This window comes from Pelodiscus sinensis, chromosome 5 (assembly GCF_052426305.1).
Source record: "Pelodiscus sinensis isolate ZL-2025 chromosome 5, ASM5242630v1, whole genome shotgun sequence".
NCBI classification, from domain to species: domain Eukaryota; kingdom Metazoa; phylum Chordata; order Testudines; family Trionychidae; genus Pelodiscus; species Pelodiscus sinensis.
Window position 1 is genome coordinate 102,597,678 of NC_143056.1, and position 20,478 is coordinate 102,618,155.

Below are 20,478 nucleotides of genomic sequence, written 5' to 3' on the forward strand. Positions count from 1 at the left end.
CCCTTCTGCACCCCACCTCCCTCCCAGATCCTGCACTACATCCCTATCCCACTCACTTCCAGCCCTGCTCCCACACACTGAACCTCATGTTTTTGTCCCCACCTCAGAACCTAAGGGAGATCTATAAAATTCACCAGAAAAGCAAATATGCCTATGGGAAGCTCTGAACTTCAGTCCTCCCTGTCCCTTCCCCTCACCCTGTGGGGTGCTAGAGGAATGAGGTGTCTGAGTTGGGGGCCATTTCAGTGAGGGGTGGGAAGACTCTTTGTGAGTCTTCCTCATCCAAGTAGTTGATGATTTAAACAGCGTTTTAAGATGACACATGAAAACACTTGGCACGTCCACAGAGAGGCAGGATGTATCGCCTCTCTCCAAAGAGGGTTGTCATGACTAGTGTCTCTGGGTGAACAAGCCCTTTGTGAGCTCTGTGAAGAGGTGAGTTGAGTTGATTTCCAGTTGCAAGGGATTTATTCTTCTGTCTTTGGGCTGCACATTGTCTAGACCTGAATGGAGTTAGCTGTGACAATGCATATCTGAGTTATTCTGACACACAAAGTAAAACCTGTGCTAAAGACCCCACATCCATTGAGAGAAAGTGCTGCTGCCAGAAGTCAATTCAAAGTCTCTCCAATTTTCTTCAGAGATCATCTCTACCACGCAGTGGAGCTTTTACCGATTGGTCCTTTATATTTTTGAAGGGTGACTAAATGTTAACTAGAACTTCTTGGGTAATATTAACAGATCGCTTGGGCCCAATCCTAGCTTAACATTTAAACTGTATCAGGCCCTTTGTAAGGAGATTGGGAAGTGGTCTCATTTGGCAACTATTAGGTGTTATTTACATAATATAGGCATTGCCATCATGGGATTGACATGTACATTTCTTGGTAGCTTTACATCTAAAATAGCCCAGCCCCATTGACCTCCATGAGAAATGGCCCTTTCAGTCAGTGGTGGGGAGGGTTAGTGACATGGTCTTCTCCACCCTGTAATTGTCATGGTTAGTTCAGTATTATCATTCTGGCTTGTGGAAATGCAGGACACTTGATAGTTTTGCAGTAACTTCAAAAAATGCAGTTTCAGTCCATCTCATTAAGAATGTAAATTCCCATTCATCACACTGGGTCACACTGGGGCTGCCGCCAGCTCCCAACCCCCTGTGGAGCAGCCCCTGTCCACAGCAAGCTGGACTCCCTATGGAGAGAGGCTGCTCTGGACACCCGTAGAATCCCTGCTTGTGGGGCCACCAGGTTCTCCACAGACTCCGGACAAGAGCAACCCCTGTCTGCAGTGGGCCCTCTGTGGCGATGGAGCACCCCCAGCCCATAGCAGTTGGGGAGCTGCTCTACCCCCCTCTGATAACCAGTTAATTGGAACAGGTAAACATCATGGCTGTGTCTAGATTGCACCCCTTTTCCGTAAATTAGACACAGCGCAATTGCAAATGAAGCGGGGATTTAAATTTTCCCTGCTTCATTCGCATAAACATGGCTGCCGCTTTTTTCCGGCTCGGGGCTTTGCCGGCAAAAAGCGCCAGTCTAGATGCAGATCTTTCAGAAAATAAAGCCTTTTCTGAAAGATCCCTTATTCCTGATTTTAAGAGGAATAAGGGATAGACTCATAGACTCATAGACTTTAAGGTCAGAAGGGACCATTATGATCATCTAGTCTGACCCCCTGCACAGTGCAGGCCACAGAATCTCACCCACCCCTCCCAGAATAATCCTCTCACCTATGTCTCAGATATTGAAGCCTTCAAATACTTTGAAGGCCCCAAGATGCAGAGAATCCTCCAGCTGTGATCTGTGCCCCATGCTACAGAGAAAGGCGAAAAACCTCCAGGGTCTCTGCCAATCTACCCTGGAGGAAAATTCCTTCCCGACCCCAAATACGGCGATCAGATAAACCCTGAGCATGTGGGCAAGACTCACCAGCCAGACCCCAGAAAGTTCTCTATAGTAACTCCTATCATCCCTCCATTGACCTATTTCCCACTGATAATGAATGGTCAATTAGTTACCAAGATCATGTTCTCAAACCATCCCATTATCATTGAATCATAGAACTGGAAGAGACATCAGAAGGTCAGGAAGTCCAGCCCCCTGCTCTAGGCAGGAGCAATCCCATCTAAATCAACCCAGCCAGAGCTTTGTCAAGCCGGGACTTAAACACCTCTAGGGATGGAGACTCCACTACTTCCCTAGGTAACCCATTCCAGTCCTTCACTACCCTCCAAGTGAAATAGTTTTTCCTAATATCCAATCTGGACTTCTCCCACCATAACTTAAGACCATTGCTCCTTGTTCTGCCATCTGTCACTATTGAGAACAGCCTTTCCCCATCCTCTTTGGAACCTCCCTTCAGGAAGTTGAAGGCTGCTATCAAATCCCCCCTCACTCTTCGCTTCTCCAGACTAAACAGACCCAACTCCCTCAGTTTCTCCTCATAGGTCATATGCTCCAGCCCCCTAATCATTTTGGTTGCCCTCAGCTGGACCCTCTCAAATGCGTCCACATCTTTTTTTGTAGTGGGGGGCCCAGAACTGGACACAATACTCCAGATGTGGCCTCACCAGTGCCAAATAAAGGGGAATAATGACATATCTGGATCTGCTGGCAATGCTCCTCTTAATGCAACCTAATATGCCATTAGTCTTCTTGGCTACAAGGGCACACTGTTGACTCATATCCAGCTTCTCATCCACTGTAACCCCCAGGTCCTTTTCTGCAGAACTACTACTTAGCTGTTTGGTCCCCAGCTTGTAACTATGCTTGGGATTCTTCCGTCCGAAGTGCAGGACTCTACACTTGTCCTTGTTGAACCTCATCAGATTTCTTGTGGCCCAATCCTCCAATTTGTCTAAGTCACTCTGGACCCTATCTCTGCCCTCCAGCGTATCTACCTCTCCTCCTAGCTTAGTGTCATCTGCAAGCTTGCTGAGGGTGCAATCCATCCCCTCATCCAGGTCATTAATATTGAACAAAACCGGTCCTGGAACCGAACCTTGGGTCACTCCGCTAGAAACCGACCGCCATCCTGACATCGAGCTGTTGATCACTACCAGCTGGGCACGGCCTTCTAGCCATCTTTTTATCCATCTTACCATCCATTTATCCAATCCACATTCCCTTAACTTGCTGGCAAGAATATTATGAGAGACCATATCAAAAGCCTTGCTAAAGTCAAGGTATATCACATCCACTGACTTTACCATGTCCACCGAGCCAGTTACCTCATCATAGGAGCTAATCAGATTGGTCAGGCACGACTTGCCCTTTGTGAATCCATGCTGACTATTCCTAATCACTTTCCTCTCATCCAAGTGTCTCAAAATGGATTCCTTAAGGATCCCCTCCATGATTTTTCCAGGAACCGAGGTAAGACTCACCAGCCTATAGTTCCCTGGATCGTCCTTCTTCCCTTTTTTGAAGATGGGCACTACATTTGCCTTTTTCCAATCATCCGGGATTTCTCCCAATCTCCACGATTTTTCAAAGATAATGGCCAAAGGCTCCTCAATGACATTTGCCAACTCCCTCAGTACCCTCGGATCCATTAAGTCCAGACCCATGGATTTGTGTACGTTTAGCTTTTCTGAATAGTTCCTAACCTGTTCTTTACCCACCATGGGCTGTCCATCTTCATCCCATCTTGCATCACTTAGCACAGAAGTCCAGGAGCTGACCGTGTCCATGAATACAGAGGCAAAGAAAGCATTGAGTACTTCAGCTTTCCCCACATCATCTGTCACTAGGTTACCTCCTTCATCCATTAGGGGCCGCACACCCTCTCTGATCACCTTCTTCTTGTTAACATGCCTGTGGAAACCTTTCTTGTTATCCTTCACATCCTTAGCCAGTCGCAATTCCATTTGCGCTTTTGCCTTCCTGATAACCCCCCAGCATTCTCGAGCTAGACATTTAAACTCCTCCCTGGTCATTTGTCCAAGTTTCCACTTTTTGTAAGCTTCTTTTTTGTGCTTAAGTTCACCAAAGCTTTATTTTCCAAAAGATCCCCGTCTAGACTGGCGCTTTTTGCTGGAAAAGCCCCGAGCCGGAAAAAAGTGGCAGCCATGTTTATACAAATGAAGCGGGGAAGATTTAAATCCCCGCTTCATTTTCAATTGCGCTGTGTCTAATTTGCATCCCTTTTATGGAAAAGGGGTGCAATCTAGACACAGCCCATCTGTTAAGAGGACTAAGGAAATTGTCCCATGAAATTGTGGGATAGTTCTGGATGATTTCCAGGCCCTGCAAAGTAACAGGTGTCAGATCCTGGATCTCATCTTGAATCAAGGTTGGAACCCTAGCACTGCAGTGTCATGATACCCTAGGTCTGGGGTCAGGATTAATGCAATTTCAGTATAGTTGCATGGGGGGCTCCATACCTATTAGTAGAGGACAGTGGGAGGAGTTCTTAGAGGGGGTCACATGACACCCTTTACTTCCTGTCATGTGTCCATCTTGACCCCAGAAGTACTACCCCTCAGGGTGGGATTTCCTGTGGCAGGTGGGCAGGGCCTAAGGGGCCAGGGGCATGGCTAGTGGTCTCAGAGGATGTGGCTAATGTGTCCCTATTTTTGGTTCAGAAATATGGTCACTGTAAGCATATATGAGAGGACCTATAATAGGAATGAGGTATGCAATAAAGGCTGTGTTTAGGAAATAGCCTTTGGATTTTGCCATCTGTAGGGTTGCATTTCCTCAGCAAAACAAGTTACTAATTCACAGCAATAACAGTTCCTTTTATGTAAAGAAGATATTTCTTTAATTTGGTGCTCCCTTTTCCCTTGGAAGTTTCAGTGTGCATTATGTATTCAGAACCAGGAAATTGTGTTTTGTACAATTTCTACCCAGCTAAAGAAAAAAGTCCAACCTTTCAGGAGCCTCCAAGTTCAATTCAAGAACTCCATATCCTGAGAATATGTCAAACTGTATTCCCCCTTCAAACATCAGCCACTCCAAGCCCATCCTCTGAACTCTGTTCTCACCTTGTCTTTCTGACTTCTTTGAGTGTCTACCAAGAACCAACTCCCAGGGCTGGAATTTCAATTTTGACTCTCCACAGGCTTCCATCTTAACAAGTCTGCAGGCTTTGCTCATTTTCTTCACTTCAGGAGATGAGCTAAGTGTCACAGGTAGGACTGCAGTCATTTCCTTCTCAAGATCCAGTCACCCTGTGACAGTGTTGTCATAAAACAGTTTGACATTTTGCAAAATGCAAAAAGAATAGAAATATAAAAATGAAAGCCAATAAAATTCAAAACACAATTTCAACAATTCTCCAAATAAAACATTTATTTTAAATAAAAATAAATATAAATAAAAAATCCTCTAGGAATTTTATTCACAGTTTGCACTTTTTTGAAAAGTTTTCATTTAGATAAAAATGGTGTTTTCCATTAAGAACATTCTGATAACTGTTTCTGACCAGCTGTACTGTGGCTAATGAGAATATCTGAAAATATTGAGCAGCTGTAGTTCTCTCCATCCCTCACGTAGGCAGATACCAACTCCTTGTGCCACGGGCAGATTACTAGATATGAAAAAAGCTCTTCTTTTCCCCTCTTCTTTCCTCTTTGCAAGATGTAGGGTAGCCCTAGGATCAGATACTTTTACAGGATGACCATTTTGACCCTTGCAAAAGGGAGCAGCATCCACTTAACTTATCAACTAAGCCATAAAATCAAGGCCTCCAGCTATAGCTTATGCCCAAACCACAGGCAAACTAAGGGATAGCAAAGGCACAGCAGAGACCCCGAACAAAGGTTTTGGCTACTTCTCAATTCACTTTCAAATTCCACTAGATGTCATCCTAGCACCACAGAAATGTGTGAAATATGTTTGGCTTTTCTTGCTCTTGGAAGCATACCACATAACCCCACTTAAATGAGTGCGTCCTGTGTAGCCCTGGCATACCTTTACTTGTGTTACAGAAGGTATAAATTTGGTCACATGAAAGAAAAATAAATATGAGTATGCATGTTTTAATTTCTAAGTCACCTACTCTGATGCTGTTCTTCAGTGAAACTGAATTCTGCTCATTCACCACTGTGCAAATTTCACTGAAGTCAGAAATTATCACTAGGTCAAATATAAAAGTTTGAATATGACCTTTTCAATTACTGACGGCACTTTTAAAAAATGGAACTTTCCATGACTATTACTTGTTGTTCAGTGCTAGTTATACGTGCAACTTCATGTGAGAAAAATGAACAAAACAAGCTATGCATTAAATTCTCAATGATCATTGTGTCTCTAGCCTCAGATGAGCCTCCCTTACTCAGGCTGCTCAACATCCCCATTTCAATTGCTCTCATCACTTTCATTTTTCAAATAGGGCAGTGTTCCTCAACACTGGGAAAGCTTGTAGTAGGTTTGCGCTGCTTTGTTTGCCTAAAGGTTATGTAGCCATGGAGCCTCATGGCTTCTATTGGCTCCAGTTTGCTGTTTCCAGCCAAAGAGAGCCGCAGGAAGTAGTGTGGCTGCAGCTGCCCCTTCCCGTGGCTTCCCTTGGCTGGAAACAGCAAACTGGAACCCATGGGAGACACATGGCTCCATGGCTACAGACTCTTTAGGTAAACAAAGTGGTGCAGGCCTGCTAGCCTGCAGCCCACTCTGAGGAATGCTGAAATAGGGAAAGTGAGGCACATGGTGGCGAAGTGACCGCCTCAGGTCACCCAGCAAGCCAGTGGCACAGCCAGGACTAGAAAACATCCTCTGAGTCACAGGTACTGCAACTAAGGGCACATTCCCTGGCTTAAAGGGGTTTCCATTATATATGGGATTTTTCCGTTATATAATGGCACCCCCACTATACAAATTATTCCAGCACCCCATGTCCCAGTGCAATGCCCTAGTCATGAAAGTACAAGGAGGTCCCTCTGAAAAAACTGCCACTACAATGAGCAGCCTTTGGCCCCTTTGTGGACAGTCTCAATTGAAAGCAGGGAAGGTGGTGGTGCTGAATTATCTTTTCGTCCTTACAGTTGTTCCTTCAGAAAAGGAAGCGAGAGTGAAAGGACTGAGAACCCTGGCAAGGCTCCTACCCAGCATGTATTTATTCTGGAGACCAACAGAGGCTTGCACTTTCCATTGTCTGCTGCCATAGGCACAAAATTCACTTTAAATGTAAACTAAGGGGCTGCTCTCCGTGCTCATTATGCTCACCAACTCCCCGTTCTCTGGGGGTAGATGTCTGGCTGGGGAGAGGGGGCAGAAGCAGCCTGGGGATGCAGGGTCTCATTGGAAGTGGGGAGTGAGGGGGCACCCAGGGAGGGTGCACGGCTCCCAGCCCCTCCCCATGAGGGGGGAGGGTGCATGATTCCCGCTCCCCCCAGAAGGTGGGAGGGCATGTGGCTCCAAACCCACGGCACTAGGGAGAAAGGGAGGAGGCAGGGCAGCTGAGGGCAAAGGAGGCAGTGGAACTTTGAGTGACGTGATGAGGTGACTCTGTCATCCCACAGGAAATTTTTATACACACACTCACAGTTGGGAAGTTTGATACAGATGAGGTCTAATCTGCAACAGTTAAGAGATAAGCAATTGGCTGACAAAATTAGGATAAAAAATCCATGGATTTATGGAGCAAAACAGACAAATAGGTGGCTATACATAAATTAAATAATGTAATTAATTATAGCAGACACAGAGTTTAAAATATTATTTGGATTTTTTTTAATTAACATTTTTTGCTGCTGTTACCGTCTGAGCTATTATCAGTAGAAACCCAAATTGTATAGCGCATAAGAAACAGCATTACAACCTTCCCCACCCTTTGTTAAGCTAACCAAATTTCACAGCAGTAACTACCAGTATTTGTAAACATTTGTTGACAAGTAGGATTTCAGTAGGAGAATGATAGAGTACATTGCAACATGAAACCACAGCTAGAAATATTCCTGATAATAGGAATCAGTGGAGTAATGCATCAAGTGAAACTGTTTCAACACAATCAAACTATTCACCCACACAAAGGGGAAAAGATATACTAAATCTTCCCCATGGACTAGATGAAAACAAAGGCTTTCAACATTTGTGACAGGAATGTCACCAGTTGCCATATGTTGCTCTGATATGGATATGCTAAGATGGACCCAATCAATCAAGTTTCCACAGATTCTTATGTGAACCATTGTTCTACACAATGGATGTCCTGTTGTCACCAGTGCTAATGCTATACAATCTGTTTTGCCATGCTGTGGTAAGTAACTCAGCTCTATGTAATGTACATTTTGCCACAGTGTAACCCTGCTATTGCCGGATGCCTTGCAATCTGCTGCTCCAGAGTGAAAACCCTGCTGTCCCATCTGATGCAGCCTGTTGAGCCACAAAGGAGTAGCCTTATTGTAATTAATGCTGTGCATTCTGTTTTGCTGTCATGTTGTCAGCTGCTGTCCCAGAGCGATAGAGCATCCTATACCATCCCCCAGCAGCTTTGGCTGTTCACTATGAGCATATCACACAGCAGAACAGACCTCATCTGTAGCAAACTTCCCCAAATCACTTTCATGAGTGGTTATTCCCATCCATCCTCTTTCAAGTTCTATGTTCTTTATATTATAAAACAGGACTACCACAGATTCAGATAGCTCAGTCTGACTTGCACTGTAGATTGAGGGGAAACAAACAATCTATTCACTGCTATCCCTGGAGGTGCCTGCAGGATGGGGGCAAGACTCTGGGGGCTGCTCTCCCTGCAGCCTGCAGACTGTCTGGGGGGTGAGGCTCTGGGGGGCTTCACCTTTCTGCAGCATCCTCCCCCTACTCCCCACGATCTGCAGGCTGTCAGGGCGAGAGGCTCCAGATTTGAGACAGGGAGGCTGCTTACCTGATCTGGAGGCAGGCAAGATGGCAGAGCCTCAGCCCTGCTGGCCACTCTCTTAGGGTACGTCTAGACTACATGCCTCTGTCGCCAGAGGCATGTAGATTAGGCTACCCGACAGAGTAAAATGAAGCGGCGATTTAAATAATCGCCGCTTCATTTAAATTTACATGGCTGCCGCTTTGAGCCGACAAACAGCTGATCAGCTGTTTGTCGGCTCAGCGCGATAGTCTGGACGCTCCCCTGCCGACATCAAAGGGAGCTGTCGACAACCCAGGTATGCCTCATCCCAGGAGGCATACCTGGGTTGTCGACAGCTCCCTTTGATGTCGGCAGGGGAGCGTCCAGACTATCGCGCTGAGCCGACAAACAGCTGATCAGCTGTTTGTCGGCTCAAAGCGGCAGCCATGTAAATTGAAATGAAGCGGCGATTATTTAAATCGCCGCTTCATTTTACTCTGTCGGGTAGCCTAAGCTACATGCCTCTGGCGACAGAGGCATGTAGTCTAGACGTACCCTAAGGGGACAAGCAGACAGATGTATTCACAGATAGACACTTTCTAATAGATAGATAGATAGATAGATAGATAGATAGATAGATAGATAGATAGATAGATAGATAGATAGATAGATAGATAGATAGATAGCTTTCCAAAGAAGTCTGCACTTCCATTCAAAAGAAAATGTTAGGGGTCCACAAATGAAAAATGTTGAGAATCATGAGAAGCTGGATCTAAGTCAACAGTGTGCCCTGGTAGTCAAGAAGGCTAATGGCATATTAGGGTGCATTAGGAGGAGCATTGCCAGCAGATCCAGAGAAGTGATTATTCCCCATTATTCGGCTCTGGTGAGGCCACATCTGGAGTATTGTGTCCAGTTCTGGGCCCATCACCTCAGAAAGGATGTGGATGCATTGCAGAGCATCCAGTAGAGGGCAACCAAAATGATTAGGGGGCTGGAGCACATGACGTACAAGGAGAGGCTGAGGGATTTGGGCTTATTTCATCTGCAAAAGAGAAGAGTGAGGGGGGATTTGAGAGCAGCCTTCAACTTCCTGAAGGGGGTTCCAAAGAGAATGGAGAGAGGCTGTTCACCGTAGTGATGGATGGCAGGACCAGGAGCAATGGTCTCAAGTTACAGTGGGGGAGGTCTACGTTGGATATTAGGAAAAACTGTTTCCCTAGGAGGGTGGTGAAGCACTGGAATGGGTTACCTAGGGAGGTGGTGGAATCTCCATCCCTAGAGATTTTTAAGTTCTGACCTGACAAAGCCTTGGCTGGGTTGATTTAGTTGGGGTTCATTCTGCTTTGGGCAGGGGTCTGGACTCCATGACCGCCTGAGGTCTCTTCCAGCCCTAGGGCTCTATGATTCATTGTTATAATTCATTGTTCCAAACCTTTTGGAGCATACGGACCCCTTTTCATTCTATAAAAAATTCACAGTACCCTCTCCAAACAATCCATTTTTGCCAGTGGCCCAACTAAACCCTTCCCACCACTCTTATGGCTTTTGAACAGTTAGAGCAGGGTGACATATTCAAAAAAGAGAAAAAATGGTAAAAAGTGACTGACCCATTTATAGCTGACTCCAGAGTACAGTCGCAGCTTGTCAGCTTCAGTGTGGGCTGGTGTATGGGAGGGATGTACAGAATGCAAGCACTTTCCCCTCATTCCCTTAGTGTCCGGGGAATGACATCAAAATCCGGAGAGCATGGGAGTAGCAGTCATGTGCTCTAGGTCTTGCTTTTGATCCTGCTGCCTAGATGCTAAGTGAGCGAGGGAAAAGTGCTTGCATCTCATGCAAGCCTCTCACACACCAGCCAGGCATGAGAGGCATGCTTCCAGGGAGTGGGATCAAAAGCAAGCCATGACCTAGGGCATATGGCTGCTACCCCTGTATCCCCAACCCCCACGCTCCAGGAGGGAAAGGGAGAAGAAAAGGAACAGAAAAGTAAGGATCCTTTCTTTTAAAAGTCTCCAAGGACCCTCAGGGTCCATGGACCAGAGGTTGCAAACCACTGTTATAATGGATATGCACAAGGGACAAATTAAGCTTGAACAGGACACCATAGTTCTGAAGTTTCCTGACTTTTGAGTGCTTGACTGCTGTCTTAATAATATTCTTTAACACCGTATATCATTATGTACATTAAACAATGCCATGCAAACCATATGTGCCTGGTGCCATAACATTTTGCATAAAATAGGAACACAAAGCTGAGTTCACAACAGAACAGTGTAACATTCATGAGTCTGTTTATATTGAGGAATGTGGCATGCAGTAAAATGCAAATTATCTGAAGGACAAGAAAAGGATCTTCTGAAAAATGTATGGCTAGTGCCCACACCTGTCTGCATAGTTAAAATGGGCTGAAAAGAGAGCATAACTGAAGATCAGAAAATCACTATCTTGTTTGGCTGGTATTTGTTCAGGAGAGGCAGTAAGATGGGAAAATATCAATGCTGCAGGTCAGGGCTAAAATGCTTGGGCAGAACCATTGGGGGAACATCATACATATGACTGATTAAATGACTAGCAATACTTTGACCATCTCCCCACTTTGTTCTTCAAGTACCTTTCAAGTTTTAGTTGCTATTTAAAAAAGTTAAATTGGGATCTGTTTAATGAGATGAGCCCTGCAAGAAAGGCACTTGAGAGAAAAACACAAAATGCCATTTTATTTCTTGCTTTTAAGTATAGAACTCACAAAACGTGTCATGTTAAGAACACTGGTGACCTGAAGTAAAAAGCTCTCTATTCCATTACCAATCCCTAGCCAGCAACCCCTTGAAGGAAAAAGAAACCAAACAAAATAAAACAAAAACAAAAATCCAAATGCTCTTTTAAAACTGACTACACTAGGCTGGCAACTGCCACTCCACACCCTGCTTTTCCTTTCAACATAACATGCTAAATTCTGCTGTAAGTTACTTTGCTGTAACTACTGACTCATGTTATTCTGCATTTTTACTGCACTGCATCCAATAGCACAATTTATCTCGGAAAATGAAATAAAAAACACCAATAAGACTTCAGCCCTCCGGTCTATGAAAACAATAGGTACAAATTACACAGCCAATGGCTGTTTCTCATTACTTAATTAAAACCCACCTCAGGGAGTGAAGGCATTGCTCTTTGTGTACCTCACAGTGTGCCTAAAGTATTTATTAATGGCTCCAGCGTACATGCCTTGTCATGTCTTGTTATAAATTGTAAAGTATGCCAGATACCCTTGGGTATGTCTACACTACAAAGTTAGTTCGAACTAACGAACGTTAGTTCGAACTAACTTTAATAGGCGCTACACTAGCGCTCCGCTAGTTCGAATTTAATTCGAACTAGCGGAGCGCTTAGTTCGAACTAGGTAAACCTCATTTTACGAGGATTAAGCCTAGTTCGAACTAGCTAGTTTGAATTAAGGGCTGTGTAGACCCTTAATTCGAACTAGTGGGAAGCTAAGGCTTCCCAGGTTTCCCTGGTGGCCACTCTGGCCAACACCAGGGAAACTCTATGCCCCCCTCCCGGCCCCGGACCCCTTAAAGGGGCACGGGCTGGCTACGGTGCCCGTGCCAGGGGCAAGCCTGCCAGCACCCAGCCAGCAGACCCTGCACCTGGCACGGATCGAGCCACCCACCCGATGCCCCCCAGCCCTCCCCCTCTTCCTGGGACCAGGCTGGAGGCTCCCAGGAGCTTGCCCAGGACCACAAGAGGCGGGCACCCGCCTGGGCTAGTGCAGACATCGTGGACCTTGTCAACGATCTCCGCACTAGGCACAGGAAAGTGGCCGGCTTGGGCAGGAGAGCTGCCAGCCTGGCCATCCAGGAGCAGGTGTGCATGAAAATCAAGGGGGTCCACTGAGACCCCCGACCCTGAGCCCTGAGCTTACAATGGCCATCCTGGGTGTCAGCCGACGGTCAGGGCAGTGAGTCCCTTATGACCGGCTGAAGTTCTTTTAAATTGTGCTTGGTTCTGTTACAGCAACTGAAGGAGTCAGGTTAAAGCTTAAACAGTTACTATTTATTGTTACAGGGTAAACTTAGTTGTTAAATGCTACTACTGTGTTACAGATAACACAGACACTACAAAGGACAGGACAGAAATTACACTAATAAGTCACTTACAGGTACCATGAAACCCTTTGGTTCTCTGAGCTCTTATTAAATGCATGCAAAATAGACACATAGCAGGTATATATTCTCACCCCTGCGTTCCAGACTTGGCGTGGCCAGCGTCTTTCTCTCAATCCCTCGGGAAGAAGTAGGGCGAGGTTGGGCGTCCCACAGACCTCGGGAGACAATCAATACCTGCCAGCAGGTATAGATGATTGGAGCTCAAATGGGGTGGGCTGCTGAACCTCTTTTATACCCCTTGGGTCATGTAGGCTTCTTCCTGGGCTCAAGTGGCCAATTAGGAAAAATGGCTTTGAATGCCAAGTTTCCCACGAAGGGTGCAAAGCATAATTCACACCTGGGAAAATGCAGACAATGGGCACCTCTGGTATGTGATGGGCGAAGATTCCTCTCTGGGACAGTGCAGGCGTGTCAATTACTGGTACTAGCCATCAGGGCGACGGGAGGCCCCGGGTCGTCAGCTAGCCCATTTACTGTCTGGTTTCTGTTTATGGTAGAGTCAGGGACAGGCAGCAAACCTGTGTTCCCAGGGCATCAAAGGCTGACTGCCTTTCTCTTGCTCTCTGGGGGGGGGGGGGACAAGATGGGGTTTGTGGAAAAACAAGATGGGGTTTGTGTCTGGCTACATTCCACCCCCTTGACACGCCTCACTATGTCCCAGAACGCAAGATGGCGGTGATGCCAGCACCCTTTGCCCTCCTTGGAGGAAGCTAAAATCGCCCTATCAGCAGGGTCTGATCAGATAATTTGGATCCAGGGATTGATTAGGATCACTTCCCAACGCCATATACCAGATTTGTGCAGAGGAGGTAGCAGTGTACACAAAATGCCTAACAATACATAGAAGCATGCAGCAAGCAATTACAACAAGTAAAATGGTTAATATAGTATTTATAATAGAGTGAAGGAAGGGAGTTAACGAAAGTCCTAGGTGTTGGGCTAGACAATCTAGCCTTGAGGCTTTACATTTTTAGTTACAGCATGTCTTATCCCATACCGTTTGTTGCCACTTCCCTTGCCTTCCGCCCAGAGTTATTTAGAGGATTGCGGTAGTCGCTGTCATCGAACCATACCGGTCCCCATCGGAAGATGTCACTCTTGTTTCACCAGTCATTTGGGCTGAGAGGGACAAACTCGATTCCCAGTCCAGTAGAGGAGTCAAGTAAGGTGTTCTGGTACAGAAGTAGCAGTTGGGATGAGGAAGAAGACCATGGCGAGTTGGAGTACCATGTCTTATTTCAATAGTCTGTAACTAACAACAGTGGTTGCAAGCGCTACAACAGCAAGCGATATATATATATAAAAAGTTCATGGTGGTTTCCCGGATCCACACCAGCATTGGGAGGGATCCATCCCACTGGAGCACTGTTCAGGGCTATTGCCTCAGTTTCCTGTGATAAAACATAAGGTTCGCCGGTCTTGGATACAATCCAAGCCTCAGTAATGGTTATTGGTGTTAGCCCAGACTCCCTTTCACCTGTAGGAGTGCAGTAAATGGGTTTGTGTTCCCAAACTGGGGTGTTGGGACAAGGTCTATTAAGTGGTTTAGTCCCATGATCGTAGACAACCCTGTTGTCCATCGGGTTGGGTAAGCAAAACCAATTTTTGAAACAATTTTTACTTCAGTTAAAACATACTCCCACCCTTGCTTACTGCTGGGCGGTGGACCAATATACTCTACTTGCCAGGTTGCCCATAGTATTTTTCTATCTTTTAGCCTGGCAAATCATTGCCTTTCTGTTATATGTTTTCTGAGTTTAGCACATAGGGTGCAAGCTTGTACCAGAGCTCTGGCTTGTTTGTGGGTGATAGGCCACCCCCTGGCATGTGCCTGCCGCACCAGCTCTCTGTGTGTCCCAAGGTTTTATGTAGCCAAATGTACAGGCGTTCCCAATCCACCTGGGCAGCAAAAATTTGTACTGCTGCATCTGCTAGGTTATTTAGCTATGCAGCTAGAGTATTATTATTATTTTTTTGACACATGACTTATGCTTAAGGCATGTGGGGTTGCATGCTGGTATATCCATTTCCAATATTCCAATCTCCAAACAGGCTTTCCTATTTCCCAGTTATTATTCTTCCAATTAGTTATCCACTGGGTGGCTCCAGCCCATACAGCATAGGAGTTAGTGTAGATGGTACTGGCCCCTGCCTCACAAGCTAATTGATTGCTGCCAGCTCTGCAAGCTGAGCTGTTCCTTCTATGTTTGTGGACAGGGGTGCAGTGGATGTGTCTGCTGAAACAGCAACAGCCTTCCCTGTCCACTTTCCTTTGAAATAACCAGGCAGCCTGTATTTACATATAATGTTGAATTTAAAAGCAAGCCAAAAGTGTTATCAACTCAGCCTTGAAAGAGACAGTTAAGTTTTAAAGCTTGAGTTTTTAAACTAATAAGTTGGTTTCTAGAAAGTTAAATGTCCTTAAGAGTTGAATGCCCAACAGAAGCACTAACTAATTTGTGCCTTGTCTATTTGCAATTTTAAGCAAGAGGACATTATCCAAAACAAAATAAAACTAGTTAATTTGAAATAAACAAGGTGTCATTTTTAAAACAAGATTTCCCTTCACATATTACAACCATCACTTAATTCCTTCCACACTCCCATGGAGTCCACCTTTTATCTTCACATTCCCTCAAATCACTTGCTTTGTTCTTTCAAAAATGTTTCTCATTCCTAGTAACTTTCCAATGTCTGACTTTCCTTATTCCTTCAACTATGCCTATAGGGCTCCAAACTTTTTGCCTTCCCCTTCTTATGGTCCATCCTAATTCCTGCTAAATGACTTTTTACAATGACACATGTTTGTCTACTATTAATTTGGTAAGGAGGGTGAGCTTGTTCACTAAGCCTCATACCTCCTTGTCCTTTTCTTAAACATATTCCTGAAGGAAGAAAAACAAAAAATAAATCTGAGTTGCTTTAACTCTCAGCACCCATCCTTAAGGGAATCTAGCTCGTTTGGGTACTGAGGGACATGCATTTCTACCTCTCCACTTCTGCAGCAGAGGCTTTTACATTTTTCCAGTTTCATATTTGTATTCTTATATTCAGACAATTTTGAAGAACACCTCATTACAGAGTTTCCATAGAAGTTAAGCTGCAGCTGTTTCCCTCTTCATTGGAGTTGAGGGTTTACATATGCACAAGTAGTTAGCCAATTTGCCTTGTAGGTCTGAAATTGTATGGACAAGCAGTTAACACTTGATCAGACCAAGGGCTATGCCAGAACCTTTGCAAGATTTTGTTCAAAAGGGGTAACATCTTTTACAAATGCCAATTGTCTCAGTCTTCTCTCTGCCTTCTTAAAAGACTGCTTACATTTAAACCTTTTCTAGTATACCCAACCTCCTATTGGGACTAAAATAGCAATACCAATACCTCCTTTTTCTTTCTTTCTGGAGGGTTACAATTTGAACTTTCTGATCTCAGCTAGTTTGCTAATCAAACTTAGCTATTACCTGCAAAGCTTCTTTGTGCTGCCAGCTAGGGCATTTGCACCACAAAGGAAATCACAACCTGTTGTGGCTCCTGGAGCTTTCACAGCATTTTAGTTTGTTTGCAGTTTTTACTCATTCTATAGTTTACAGGAAAATGTGCAATCTTTGTTTACAACACTACTTAGCCACATTAAACTTTGCATATAGTGTAACTCTTTCTTTATGCTTACAGTTTTCCTGTACTTTCATTAAACAACTTGGACTAAAAGTAAACCAAACCAATCTGTTTTAAACCTACAAACAAACAAGATTATTGGACCTTAAAACTTCATTTATTTACACTATATATATATATATATATATATATCTACACAGAGATACACATACATTCTCTTTGAACCTTTCTTACACTATTTCTACATAGCTGTACAACAATTACATTCCCTTTTTATTCATTGGGGTAGTTCAGTTCCAATAGAACCCCCTCCCTTTAGAGTTCTTTTAGCAGTCTCTCTAATCAAATGTACAGATTTGAGTCAAATTTGCCTGGGTTATTTACAGACATTCCTTTGGAAAAAGGGCCCATTTTTCCTTCAGAATGACTGTAAAGAAACCACAATTTTCTATCTACACCATTTTAGCATTTGCACAACTGCTCAATTCTCTCCATTCTCTGCAGAGTTTAACTTCTCTGTTTCTCTTTTCTTAAAACACTTTCTTATCTCTAAAATAAAAACTGGCCTTGTTTCAGATATTACTCTTGTAAGTATGTTTTAAGGTTTTAGATTCCCAGTACTTACTGCCTTTTTCTCAGTTCTATAACAAGGCTTTCAATCTTATCTGTTACCTGCCTGCTTGTCTGGGCCTGATCCTGTTTTCCTTGCTAAATGGAAAGTGTCTCCTTTCCACAGACTCAGGCTTTGTCCCATTCTTTAGCTTGCAGGCAGTTCTATACTTACAGAACTGTACCCACAACTCCTCAGGATTTCCCCAATCCTTTTCTAACATTTCTCTATCCCATTTTGGGTTGCCCCAACCTTCCTGGGCAAACCCTTTCTCTATACCACTAAAATCCATGTCTATCATGACAGGCTTCATGTTGCTGTATGTGAACCAATAGCACAATCCTGCCGACTACGCCAATTCTGTCAGCCGACGGTCAGGGCAGTGAGTCCCTTATGACCGGCTGAAGTTCTTTTAAATTGTGCTTGGTTCTGTTACAGCAACTGAAGGAGTCAGGTTAAAGCTTAAACAGTTACTATTTTATTGTTACAGGGTAAACTTAGTTGTTAAATGCTACTACTGTGTTACAGATAACACAGACACTACAAAGGACAGGACAGAAATTACACTAATAAGTCACTTACAGGTACCATGAAACCCTTTGGTTCTCTGAGCTCTTATTAAATGCATGCAAAATAGACACATAGCAGGTATATATTCTCACCCCTGCGTTCCAGACTTGGCGTGGCCAGCGTCTTTCTCTCAATCCCTCGGGAAGAAGTAGGGCGAGGTTGGGCGTCCCACAGACCTCGGGAGACAATCAATACCTGCCAGCAGGTATAGATGATTGGAGCTCAAATGGGGTGGGCTGCTGAACCTCTTTTATACCCCTTGGGTCATGTAGGCTTCTTCCTGGGCTCAAGTGGCCAATTAGGAAAAATGGCTTTGAATGCCAAGTTTCCCACGAAGGGTGCAAAGCATAATTCACACCTGGGAAAATGCAGACAATGGGCACCTCTGGTATGTGATGGGCGAAGATTCCTCTCTGGGACAGTGCAGGCGTGTCAATTACTGGTACTAGCCATCAGGGCGACGGGAGGCCCCGGGTCGTCAGCTAGCCCATTTACTGTCTGGTTTCTGTTTATGGTAGAGTCAGGGACAGGCAGCAAACCTGTGTTCCCAGGGCATCAAAGGCTGACTGACTTTCTCTTGCTCTCTGGGGGGGGGGGGACAAGATGGGGTTTGTGGAAAAACAAGATGGGGTTTTTGTCTGGCTACACTGGGTCAGAGCAAAGGTCCATCTAGCCCTGTAGCCTGTCTGCCGACAGCGGCCAACCCTAGGGATCCTGGAGGGGATGGACCGGAGACAGTGACCAAGCCATTTGTCTCGTGCCATCCCTCTCCAGCCTTCCACAAACTTTGGGCAGGGACACCACTCCTACCCCCTGGCTAATAGCACTCCATGGACCCAACCTCCATGACTTGATCTCACTTCCCTTTAAACTCTGTTCCAGTTCTAGCCTTCACAGCCTCCTGCAGCAAGGAGTTCCACAGGTTGACTCTTTGCTTTGTGAAGAACAACTTTCTGTTACTAGTTTGAAGCCTGCTACCCATTCCTTTCCTTTGGTGTCCTCTAGTCCTTCTTTATGGGAACTAATGAAGAACTTTTCTGTATGCACCCTCTCCACCCAACTCCTGCTTTTAGAGACCTCTATCCTGTCCCCCCCTCCGTCTCCTCTTTTCTAAGCTGAGAAGTCCCAGTCTCTTTAGCCTCTCTTCATATGGGACCTGTTCCCAACCCCTGATCATGTTAGTTGCCCTCCCGTCTCCCAGCCTCTCTCTTCCCCTCTCTCACCTCCTTTTCCCAGTCTCCCCCAGTTTTGGTCAATAAAGACAGATTCCATTTTTGAACACAATTGTCCTTTATTTTGTACATCAAGAAAAGGGGCTAGGGAAGGGTAAGTGGAAGGAGGTGAGGGAGGAAAGGGGCACGAGCCCCCGATGGGGAGGACTGGGCTGGCTCTGTGGGCTTCTGGGGGTGAAAGCTCTCCTGCAGCCCCCCAATTGCCCCCTCTCCCCAGATGGCAGCCTGCGGCAAGTGCAGCCGGGCTGATGGCCGAGTGGTGTGATGTGCCCAGTGTGGGTACTCCGGGCAATCCAAGCCAGGACTGGTTTTCAAGCGGGGCACCCCTGAGAACTGTCTGTCCGGGGTGGGGTCAGGACCCTTTAAGCACAGCCCTCGGCTAGCCTGAGACAGCATCTCCACGCTCTAAGTCCTCCTCTGATGCCCTGCCGGCACTGCTTCCGGCCATCCTTAAGCCCTGTTCAGGGTCCACTTAATGTGGACATGCTAGTTCGAATTAGCAACACGCTAATTCGAACTAGTTTTTAGTTCTAGACGCGTTAGTTCGAATTAGCTTAGTTCGAATTAAGTAATTCGAACTAAGTTAGTTCGAATTTCTCGCTGTAGTGTAGACGTACCCTTTGTTACCTTTATGGATGAAAGTGAGAGGGAACCTGCTGTGCTGTAATTGGTTTAAAGCCATTTTCCATCTGAGGGTCCACTGAACATTAGATGACACAAACAAGAGCGTGCACAGTGAAAGCAGTGTTTTTTCATATTAACTGTTTTTGTGTTTCTCAAAGTCCTACAGAAACAGAGCACACCACCACATCAAGCAAGTGCTGCACTGCACTTTATTCTGCACACAAAGCTTAAGACTGGTGTTCAGTTGGAAGAACAGGCTTGTACACAGGAATTTCTGTGTGGGAGCAAACTGTGGGAGGGACTGGTGGCCTCCCCCACCCCTCCTCCACAGCCCAGCCCCACCTCCTATGGCACAGCCCTGCCCCCGCTCCTGGGTGAGGAAGGGAGAATCATCCCCAACCTTCCACTGTTGTCTGGAGCACGAGGGAGGGAGGCTGAGGCAGCGCACCTCCCTGCTTTCCCTAGGTCGGCCCATGGAGGACCATGGTAGGGGGGTGCATTTGCACCCTTCGGGCCTGAAGAAACAATGAGGGGAGGCCTGAAGAAACAATGAGGGGAGGGGAAGTCAGAGAGCATTCTATTAGGTAACTGAAAAGCCTTTGAGCGAGAACTGATTTTTGTCTCGGAAGATAGCTGGATGCTGAACGTTCAGTTCTATTGAAATGACGGTGACAACTACTTTCTTGGTACAGTTTAAAAAGATGTAATGAGGGAGTCGCTGAAAGTTTCTTGCATGATCAGTATTTTGCAGCACATTCACTTTTGATCAGGGTTGCAGTACTATACAAGGCACCTCGTTTCCTTGTCAGTCAGCAAGGATGCTATTCCAGAGTACACTTAGGAGGCACATTAAAAAACTATTGCACACAAACCT

At 45.4% G+C, this 20,478-nt stretch overlaps 1 long non-coding RNA gene across 1 annotated transcript; it reads right to left on the reverse strand.

The window, feature by feature from the left end:
- Positions 1-12,818: 12,818 nt before the first annotated feature.
- LOC149524356 (uncharacterized) lies at positions 12,819-18,311 on the reverse strand. The gene is made up of 2 exons (XR_016349687.1): positions 16,794-18,311; positions 12,819-16,607 (listed from the first exon to the last, which is right to left on the reverse strand). It is a non-coding gene; the product is annotated as an uncharacterized LOC149524356 (long non-coding RNA).
- Between the last annotated feature and the right edge of the window lie 2,167 nt (positions 18,312-20,478).